This window comes from Anoplophora glabripennis, unplaced genomic scaffold, assembly GCF_000390285.2.
Source record: "Anoplophora glabripennis isolate ALB-LARVAE unplaced genomic scaffold, Agla_2.0 scaffold683, whole genome shotgun sequence".
NCBI classification, from domain to species: Eukaryota; Metazoa; Arthropoda; class Insecta; order Coleoptera; family Cerambycidae; genus Anoplophora; species Anoplophora glabripennis.
Genome location: NW_019416842.1, coordinates 228,983 through 240,683, shown reverse-complemented (window position 1 = coordinate 240,683; position 11,701 = coordinate 228,983). Strand labels below are relative to the sequence as shown.

At 35.7% G+C, this 11,701-nt stretch overlaps 1 non-coding gene across 1 annotated transcript; it reads left to right on the top strand.

The window, feature by feature from the left end:
• The first annotated feature begins 9,693 nt into the window (after positions 1 to 9,693).
• On the top strand, positions 9,694 to 9,914 carry LOC111691970. Its single transcript, XR_002763107.1, has one exon. It is a non-coding gene; the product is annotated as a small nucleolar RNA U3 (small nucleolar RNA).
• The last annotated feature ends 1,787 nt before the right edge of the window (positions 9,915 to 11,701 follow it).

Genomic DNA, 11,701 nt, shown 5'->3' with positions numbered 1-11,701 from the left:
AATCATTTAAATGTTGACATTTGTTGTTCCATTAGAATTTGTAAAATTTTTGTTGTATAAGTGTAGTAGTACTGCAAAATAGTATGTGCAGAGTGTAATAGACCTTCATAACTTCATAAACTGTGTTTAGACTCCAACCAAAGTTCAAATTTTTGTGTAAATTTTCATTCGTTTTCTTTCAAAAAACAAGTAAAGACTTTGTAAAACATGAAAAAGAGGTAGTACTAAAGACATTAAACGGACAGACATGCAGAGAATTAAGCTGTATATCAAAATTTAGTTAAAATTTGCAAAAATAAGTAAAATTTTGTCATGAGCAAAAAGTTAACTTAGAAACATGCAATTGGTATCAAAAGATGCAAATAAATTCAAGGAATCCAAAAATGTAAATATCATGCATCTTATAACATGCTAAAAGTCAATATTTGCAAAAATAAAATTTCATAAGTGTTTGGATGACATTTCCATGGAAACATTCATTTGTTTTTCACGTTTAATAAAAGTAATATCCGGGCTAGGAGTAGCCAGTCTCCCATGTATTTCTGAAGTAGCAATATCGCTAGTCTGCTCTTAAAATAAACAATTGGAATCGATAAAAATCAGTAAGTTCGTGAAAAGGTTATACTTATCAAATCATCTTGATGGAGAAATGTCACTGACAGATATAACTGTTAAAAGTTCGAAATACATTTTCGCTGAAGTATCATAAGTCCGAAAATTCATACATTAACAAAGAAAAAGTGAAACAAACTGGTTTAAATTAAAACAAATAAATAAAAGTGAAAAAGTGCAACCCGATAAAAATAAGTGCAGTGCTGTTTACATCTGGAAGGATCCCGGACGAAATCATCTTAAGGAGACTTCGGATATCATCGTGGCGTGGCGGATTATCAACGAGGCAATTTAAGTCCAGGGCAATCCCATGTAGGATAGATAAGCAGAAATATAATTCTAAGTTTCGTAAGTTGTCGACACACTTGGCCAATTTGCAAATTTGAATTCAAAGCGCTATATAATACCAATATTAAAATTCCACTGCATATGTGTATAGTAAATGCACAAGTTCATTGTTAAGCCCTTACATGTTTACAGTATAGAACATATTGCACTGTAACAGTGGACATAAGGGGGGAAATTTCTTGTCTTTATTTATCTAGTTTTATAAAATATAAAAGTTGTCGATTATAAAAACTACAACCAATAACCCAATATTGTAATATATCGATATTTGTCAATATAAAATCTTTCATTTAAAAATCAGTGTAAGTAAATTAGTAAACAAAATTAATCCAGATCTAAAGGAACCCTCACTCTGAATTTGAGTCTCATCAACAGATCAACAGTAAGAAAAATTTTCAAAATAGCACAATCTTATAAAGCAAATAACCCAAATAACTCAAATAATCAAATTTCATTCATATTATAACAACAACATATATAAAAGCCATTCAAACATAATAATAATAAGGTATATAGTCAGGAAATAAAACTACAAAATTGACACCTCGACAATAACGAAACCGAAAGCCTCCCGCATCTTGAATTTTCAATCTTTTAAGTGGTTGCCACTTCGCGCAGCCAATGGTTTTAAATTCGCATTGTTCCGCATGTATTTAATTTTCTCTCAGAAATTTATATTGAAACCTTTGTTTCTCCTTTAAAACACCATCTCCCGTGCACTGCGCCCGGGCGAAACAATTACTTTTTGTAACTGGAGAGCCTGTCTAATGCAGACGACGACAGTTTTGTTTGTGTTGAGTGAAAGAGAAAATTAATTACAGAAACGCACCTTACGCCGCGCCTACATTAAACAAACTAAGGAACCACATCCTTTTTAGGAAACACAATGGCCTCTTTGTATTTGGTTATATTAACCCAACCCATCCCGGCCCAAAATCTTATCAAACTAACGCGCCGGTGAAGTCATCCTTTCAGCGGCGACGAATAAAAGTCATCCACATGTTCCGCCCAGCGGCGGGCTCGTCGGAGATAAAGGGGCTTATCTTATTTGTTTCTTATTTTACGTAAGCAGATATCTCTATGATCCATCAATGAGAAGGAGGACATTTGGAAAAGCAACCTTTCAAATGAAGTCCGTACAATATTTGTTGAGATAGAATTCCAAGAAAAAAATAAGCCAATAAAGTTCTGTTATCGGAACTACTGTAACAATTTACAGCGACAGGGGCGTGCCGTGAAATTTTGTCTTAAAATAATTATACCCGTTAAACACGATATTCTCCGGCAGATAATCAAATTCCTTTCAGTTATTTGTCATCCCCACTGATTTATTTTAATATAAGATTACACTGAAATTGCACATGACGATACTCTTACGAAGAAGCACGCCGTCGTAACTGTAAAACACAGTATGAACTGCAAGATGCTACGGTAAATGCCACGACGCCGATGTCTTACTACCTCGGGTGTCGGATGCGGTTAGTTCCAAGAAAGTTAAGCAGGGATCTTCTTGGAATTTTATCTTGAAAAATATCGTACGGNCCTAATGTTCGAACATTTATTGATGTGCATAGGCGTTTGGGAGAAGATGGCTGTTTTAGAAAACCAAAATTGAATAGTGGGGTTTCCAGAACTCGTCGCACTGTGCGAAACGAAGAAACTGTTTTACGAATGGTAGAAAATAATCCGAGAACAAGCACCAGGAAAACAAGTTCAGCGGTGCGAAACCTTAACCGTGAATCAGTTAGACAAATTTTCAAAGAACAACTTCTTCGCCCATATCATTTCCAAAAAATTCATTCACTATTGGAACATGACTTTGTTCCTCGTGTACAATTTTGCGAATGGTTTCAAAACCAAAGAGAAAACATTATTTCATCAATTTTGTTTACTGACGAAGCTAGTTTTAGTCGTGATGGTATTCTGAACCTACATAACATGCACCATTGGAGTGATGAAAATCCTCATCAAACTATAATTCGGAGTCACCAATATGGGTTTTCTATTAATGTGTGGGCAGGTATAATCGACAATTACTTAATTGGCCCATTTCGATTGCCCAATCGATTGACAGGTGCACTGTATCGAAATTTCTTGGAGAATGATTTAAACACATTATTAGAGGATGTCCCATTGGCCATTATTGGAAGAATGTATTACATGCATGATGGGGCGCCAGCTCACTTTTCTCGAGTGGCAAGGGAATATTTGGACAGGAGATTTGGAAATAGGTGGATTGGTCGAAGGGGGCCTGTACCCTGGCCAGCTCGTAGTCCCGACCTTAATCCCCTCGATTTTTCATTTTGGGGATTTATGAAAAATGAAGTTTATGCTGTAGAAAAACATAATGAAGAACAATTATGGATAAGAATTATGGAATCGGCAGATAGATTTCATAATAACCTAGGAATATTTCAAAGATGCCGTCAATCATTAAGAAGAAGAATGGAAAAATGTATTGAAGTACAAGGACAACAATTTTAACATCTAAAAACTTAATGTTTTGTTTTAATTAATCATATTTTTCATCATACCTTTAAAATTTAATTGTTGAAGTATTTATCATTGTTTTTGCAAATAAAAAAAAATTAAAATTTAACACCCCGTATCCTATAACCGAGGGCCTTGCGGACCCATGTTCATAGGAACTTTTTTTCTTGTTTTAGTGTCCTCTATTGTATGATACTATGCAATGTACTTTTTTCTATGTCACCCTGTATATATATTCGGATGTTCTCTTAAATTTCCTATTCTACTTTTAATGAATATATGTCGTTGGTATATCTACAGATTTTCTTTATTTACAGCTACATGGAAGTGCAGTCAGCAATGTGCAAATTAGAAATTTTTTCAATGGTCCTACTATTCAGATACAATCTGCTATATTGTGTAGTTTGTCGCTATACGTATATGAACACTCAATCCACATTAACTTGGAATTAATTGCTTACACATTTATACTTATTAATTTACTTGTGGGTAGAATACACTGTATACTGCACAAATAATCTCCAGCACCGTCGTCGGCTCCTAGGTTATAATTTTTATAAAGAACTTGAAAAGGAATATCAATTGGTGGCCCCGTATCGCAAAGAAAAAACTACCTATCCTGGTATATTGGGATTTCGCTGCATATATGATATAATATACCTAATTAAATTTTTCCTATTCCTAGCAGTACTGTTTGAGTTTGGTTGTTATGATTTTAATTTGTTATTTGATATAATATTACTTATTTGTTCCGACAATGGTACAACCTTGGTCGTGGTCGTGTGCAGACAAGGGACGGATGCACCTACTTTTTTTGTGGTTCAGGTGCATCTACCCCGATTTTGAACTATGTGCACCAAACTATGTTCAACAGATGCGCGGTTCGCTCTACCCCTCCCTAGAAACGCAGCGCAAGTATAGTTCTTACGACGTCAGTTGAATCTCGCCAAAAAAGACGGCACATGCAGTGTTGCCAGGTCTTAAAATAGCAAAGCATGAGAAAATCCTACAAAAAACATGAGNAGCGAACCGCGCACCTGTTGAACATAGTTTGGTGCACATAGTTCAAAATCGGGGTAGGTGCACCTGAACCACAAAAAAAAAGTAGGTGCATCCGTCCCTTGTGTGCACACGACCACGATCAAGGTTGTACCATTGTCGGAACAAATAAGTAATATTATATCAAATAACAAATTAAAATCATAACAACCAAACTCAAACAGTACTGCTAGGAATAGGAAAAGCTTAATTAGGTATATTATATCTTATATGCAGCGAAATCCCAATATACCAGGACAGGTGGTTTTTTCTTTGCGATACGGGGCCACCGATTGATATTCCTTTTTAAGTTCTTTATAAAAATTAAAACCTAGGAGCCGACGACGGTGCTGGAGATTATTTGTGCACTCGCAGTATACAGTGTATTCTACCCACAAGTAAATTAATAAGTGTAAATGTGTAAACAATTAATTCCAAGTTAATGTGGATTGAGTGTTCATATACGTATAGCGACAAACTTCACAATATAGCAGATTGTATCTGAATAGTAGGACCATTGAAAAAAATTTCTAATTTGCACATAACTGCACTTCCATGTAGCTGTAAATAAAGAAAAGCTGTAGATATACCAACATCATATATTCATTAAAAGTAGAATGGGAAATTTAAGAGAACATCCGAATGAAGCACCCTACTGTAATGGTGATACTGTTTCTGAAAAATGATTGCGCAAAGTTATGTAAAGGCTAATATGTATCCGCGTGCCAATATCCTTGGCAGGATTTATAACCTCGGATGTTCATTCATTATTATTTCACTATCCACGACAGCAGTCGCAGTGGCAGTAGTGGCACAGTCATGTCTACTTTTCTACGGGTGTGTGTGGTATTGCTTCAGTTGTATTGCAAACGGTACAATGGATTTACTTTCTTATTCTGAAGTAGTAAATTTACTCGAGATGGCACTTGCCCAGCAATGGTTAGCTGTTTTCTCCCCCAATGATAATTACTATAACTGGGGGTGTGACTGTTTAACTAATGCGAGACGTGCATTTCTTAGCTTAATTAAGCTTTTCCTATTCCTAGCAGTACTGTTTGAGTTTGGTTGTTATGATTTTAATTTGTTATTTGATATAATATTACTTATTTGTTCCGACAATGGTACAACCTTGATCGTGGTCGTGTGCAGACAAGGGACGGATGCACCTACTTTTTTTGTGGTTCAGGTGCACCTACCCCGATTTTGAACTATGTGCACCAAACTATGTTCAACAGATGCGCGGTTCGCTCTACCCCTCCCTAGAAACGCAGCGCAAGTATAGTTCTTGCGACGTCAGTCGAATCTCGCCAAAAACGACGGCACATGTAGTGTTGCCAGGTCTTAAAATAGCAAAGCATGAGAAAATCCTACAAAAAACATGAGATTAAAAAAAAAGCATTATGCCGCGCAAATACCTCGCAAAGTGTATATTTGGTTGCATAACAAAAAATCTAAATATGTAATATATTTTTTTTCAAAATATATAAAGTTTTCTTAAATTCATTATAGAGGGGCTGCATTACATTTTATAATATGAGTTGTACAAAAATAACAATAGTATTTTAAATGCAAGTTTAATAAAATAACAAACTTAACTTTACTTATTCGCATACTCGGATCACAGGGGGAATCGCATATTATTGCACTATACCATTTTGTTCATCTCTTACTAGAAAGCAGCACTACTAAACTCGAGAATTATATGGTAACTGTATGTATAGATACCCATTTTGTTTTACTATGTTTACAGTTACCCGTATATGTTATAAATTTTCAAGTATTACCTTATTGGAGTCTAAAAAGCATGAGATTTTGCAAATAAAACATGATAACATGAGATTGATTCGCAAAACATGAGATCATCTCATGCAAAAGCATGAGACCTGGCATCACTGGGCACATGTAAAAACAAAAAAGAAGTAGGACACAAATATCCAACGCAGGTGTCGGCGGTCGGCGTCGTGTCTCACACTACTTCAAGATACTTTATTGGGAAAATAGCTGGTCTCGCAACTGGTCAGTTTCAATTCATATCGGAAGAACTATAACCTAGTATGGTTATTATTATTCTTCGCCAAGAGAGTAACCGAACGCCAGCCACCGACTAGTGTAGATAGATATGCATGTACATGGCAACTAGGTAACGATATGTACAATGAATGGGTAACGAGTACTTTGTAAAATTGTTTCAATTACAGTGCACCGGGAATAGCACGTACACAGAATATCGATTACCAAAAATATGCGCCCGAGTTTATCCGCATTAAAAATAATTGCAGGAGTCACATGTCATCACATCCCGACCTACCGCTTTGTTGATCAGTGATCACGGTAACTCCTATACCCCACGCAAGCACGGTCTTCTGCGTGCCAATAATCCTTGGTATGATTTATGACCTCGACGTAGCGGGGTCTAGCGAAATTAACGCTCTTCACCTGCTTCATGTCTTCATGATACAGGCCCTTTCCCCGTCTTCCCGGACCGGGTCCGCTGAAGCGGACGAAGTCCGATCAGTTCGCGGGACTCTTCCTGTTTTGGATAGGTCACGCCGGCTAGGGCCCTTTTTTCAGAGGACGCCCTTCTGTAGCATCTAGAGGGTCCCTAACCTTTCGCTGTCGAGATTACACAAGTAACACGTAAGTGGCGCCACCTTCAGGGCTCATTCAAATTACTGGANTTTGCAAATAAAACATGATAACATGAGATTGATTCGCAAAACATGAGATCATCTCATGCAAAAGCATGAGACCTGGCATCACTGGGCACATGTAAAAACAAAAAAGAAGTAGGACACAAATATCCAACGCAGGTGTCGGCGGTCGACGTCGTGTCTCACACTACTTCAAGATACTTTATTGGGAAAATAGCTGGTCTCGCAACTGGTCAGTTTCAATTCATATCGGAAGAACTATAACCTCGTATGGTTATTATTGTTCTTCGCCAAGAGAGTAACCGAACGCCAGCCACCGACTAGTGTAGATAGATATGCATGTACATGGCAACTAGGTAACGATATGTACAATGAATGGGTAACGAGTACTTTGTAAAATTGTTTCAATTACAGTGCACCGGGAATAGCACGTACACAGAATATCGATTACCAAAAATATGCGCCCGAGTTTATCCGCATTAAAAATAATTGCAGGAGTCACATGTCATCACATCCCGACCTACCGCTTTGTTGATCAGTGATCACGGTAACTCCTATACCCCACGCAAGCACGGTCTTCTGCGTGCCAATAATCATTGGTATGATTTATGACCTCGACGTAGCGGGGTCGAGCGAAATTAACGCTCTTCACCTGATTCATGTCTTCATGATACAGGCTCTTTCCCCGTCTTCCCGGACCGGGTACGCTGAAGCGGACGAAGTCCGATCAGTTTGCGGGACCCTTCCTGTTTTGGATAGGTCACGCCGGCTGGGGCCCTTTTTTCAGAGGACGCCCTTCTGTAGCATCTAGAGGGTCCCTAACCTTTCGCTGTCGAGATTACACAAGTAACACGTAAGTGGCGCCACCTTCAGGGCTCATTCAAATTACTGGAGATTAATATACTATATAGGGTGTAACCTAAGTACGTTAAAATATTTAAGTAATAATAGTAATATTTCCTGAGTTAACGCTAAGAAAAAAGTGTATATAAACCTTTGTGTCCGGAAATGCTTCGTTTCTGAGATACACGGTGTTGAAATTAAAATTTTATTTTTCGCATAAAATTTGGCAACCGGAGGTTTTTTGAGGAGAGAAATCATAATTTGGTATTATTAATTTTCGTGCAGTACTTAGAGCATTGTTAATTTGCCATAAGTTTTTTGACAGAAGACTTCTGCAATTTTTTGTGAATAAACCATATCTCTACACCTTTTTAAGCAAAAATGCACACTTCCTTAACAACGCTAGAAGCCACAGTATTCGAGAAATTTGCAAATTTCTGCAAAGATGCAATTTGCTGAGTCCCTTAGGCGTTAAATGAAGTAGTTGAGAAATATATTTATTATTAATTTATTTTATTTTTCTGGTATTTTCCAACGGGTACGGGATTCTTTGGTGTGCAGGGCAGAAGCTTGTATTAATGTCGGAGGTAGCCACTTTCAGCAGCTGTTGTAATGATGATTTTGTTTAATTTCCACACCCTGTATTTCAGAAACGAAGCAATTCCGAACACAGGTTTATATAAACTTTTTTTCTTACAATTAACACAGAAATACCCCACTTAAATATTTTAACGTATACTTAGGTTACACTATAATATACTTAATAGTATTATATACTTAATATACTATATCAATAAAATTTGAAAATATCGAAAATAGATCTATATAGGACAATAATTAGCAGTTATTAATTTTTTATGAAAAATACCTACTAAAATTCCAGTACGTTTTATTTATGTGGTAGTCATCCCACCTGAAAAAATCTTACTACTATCTCAATTTTGCATAGAAAAAGTAACTCTTGACTTGTAGGCGTACTATGTTGGTAACTAATGTATGTATATGTATAAATTAATATTTTATATTTTCCATTGATTAGATAATAATAATAATAGAGGCATATGATACACTAGAACAGTGAGTATTGTAATGGCTACGACTGAATAAAAACTGTCACAGCTGCATAATGAAGTAAAAATTTGATAAAATTGTTCCAGTTGACTAATGACCGTCTCGACTAACCTTCGATTATGCAAAGAATAGGTGAGATTTACTTAATTAACTAGGGAACGGATAAGATTTGATACTTTATTTGACTTCGATTTTCAAATTAAAAATGCGTTTATGTTGCTACTAAACTAGTAAAACTTGCAACATCTAAAATACGTTTCATTAAATTTTATAATAGTTATTTGTTAAAAATATCTTTTAAAAAAATATTGGTGTTACCATCCCCTTCCGTGGTGGCAAAAGTCCCTAAATTATCCATAAATTAGTGATTATCTTCATGAATTTCTTTGATTCTGTATACCGGCTATTATGTGCTGCTAAATTTTGTAAAGTTTTCAGACAAGAGTAGGTAGCGGCATTTCTCTTGCAGTTTAGGGTAGACTCGCTAGATGTCAGTACCACCAAATAATACTTCATCTCATTTTAACACGAGGATTAGTTGTAGTAAATCGCCGACAGGATATGACTAGAATTTAGCGTAAGAACTTCTTGGTATAAGGCTACGTAATTATTTCCGTTGTAGGTCTTTTCTCATGATACTAAAACTAAAGTATCATTATCATGCGTCTTCCTGTATTCTCTCAAACATAGAGATGTTTACCACCATGATAAAGAGACATAGTCTTGTGGTCCTGAACGCGAGGCAGATATTTCTTGTGGTAACTGTATATTACCACAGAAGTCGTTGATGATCATCGTGTTCACCCACAATTATTATTTTGTGGGTTTGGGAGGCCACGGATACCAAACAATCCGGGTGGTTGCTTCAAGCAAGAAAACACATTTCTGGTTTTAGTAATCCTCTCCTATATCTAAACTCTTATTGAAGTGAAGTTTTTATTTTTAGTATTTATTTATTACTTCTAAGAATATAGGAGTAAAAACCAGACCTGACCAGTGACTAATTGTGTAACTAAGCAATGTGACACATCGTGCAGTCATGACGGCGATTGATGAAAACTCACTAACTTGAAAAATATAGGTAATGTGTAGGTATGTTTTATGTACACGCTTTTACTTACATATAATAGATAATCTTAGGGAACAGCGGAACTTTGGACATCGAAAACAACTTTTATCATGCGCAAAAGTATAGTAAAATTAATGGAATCCTGGATACGAACAAAACAAATAAGTATTGGATGAGATAACATAATCTAGATGTGTAGAACAATCTCTCTTATTTGAGAAATTTGTTAAGGGGGTCATTTTCATATAGGTATGTACATATGTGCAAAAAAGTCATTCAATTTTAGTAATTGTTTGCTGAGTGTTTTGAAAATGGTCGGGAAGTTGTCATTTAGCGAACAAATTGACATGCTATAAGTATTTGATTTAAGTCGTTTATTTTTCTGTTAAATTATTCTTATTCCAACTTTGTTCCTAATCGTCAAGATTGACGTTTAATTCATAGCCACACAGCTATAATAGGTATTATTAGTTATTCGTGTTTTTACTCAGAACGACAAAGCTTCTTGAAAACTAGCAAGAGTAAGAACAGTTTTAGAATTAAATACACCAAAAAATAAAGTAATAATTTTTTAAGTCCGCCAACGGATTAAAAATTCTGTCATATTTTGATGGTGTAGCGTCCCTTATGAACCCTTTAAAATACTTCAATTGAACTCTACTTACTGTTGATTAATGTTCTTGGTACACTTACACCGTGTACCAGATTTGGTCTTTCTAAGTTCAAGTATAACTGAGATGATTTTTTTCGAAATTTGAAACGTCACTTTCAAGACGTATAACTTCTCGGGGGTGCAACTTAGTATACATAAAGGTAAGTTGGGTTCCCCTACATGCCCCTGCTCTGTATTGGTTCATAAAAACCACTCGAAACACTCTGTATACGTTTTCTTTAGGGTATAAGACAACTGACAATACAAGTAAGGAAAAAAGCATATTTTTACCTTGTATCTTACGTATCCTGAATTTTGCACGGATGTTAAACATACATACATACAGTAAATCGCGTACGATACTATATACCAGCCGTAAACCATAAATAAACACCCCGCAGAATGCTTTTAACAAACTATTAACACATACATTACTAATTGTAAGAATTATTGACTACCTATCTCTACAAATTTGTTGGATATAACAGGAAAGGTACATTTTTTGATATTTATATGTTCTCTGTGATGTCTCAATGCGAAAAATTAATCGAGGTTGCTTTGTTTTTTTAGCATAACGCTTTGTCACTTCCTGGATGGATCTACTTGTTCTATCATTGTCTTACTAAAAGTGCGATTTCTTGTCTATAGAACGACAGTCTTAATGTTATTTGAAATCGATCGTAAATATCGTACAAGTTATATTACGAAGGGGAAATTGCCTTAATTTATTGTTTAAAGTACTATAGCCGCAGTCACGGTAGAGAGAGAAAGTTTAAAAAAATACACTTATGTAAACTAAAGAGATATTAGCGATTTGAAACAAGTTTCGCATTTTTTTTAACTTCGATACATTTATTAAATGTAATAGCAGTTTTTATTCAGTCGTATACATTCCAATACTCACTCTTCTGGTATATCCTATGCGTC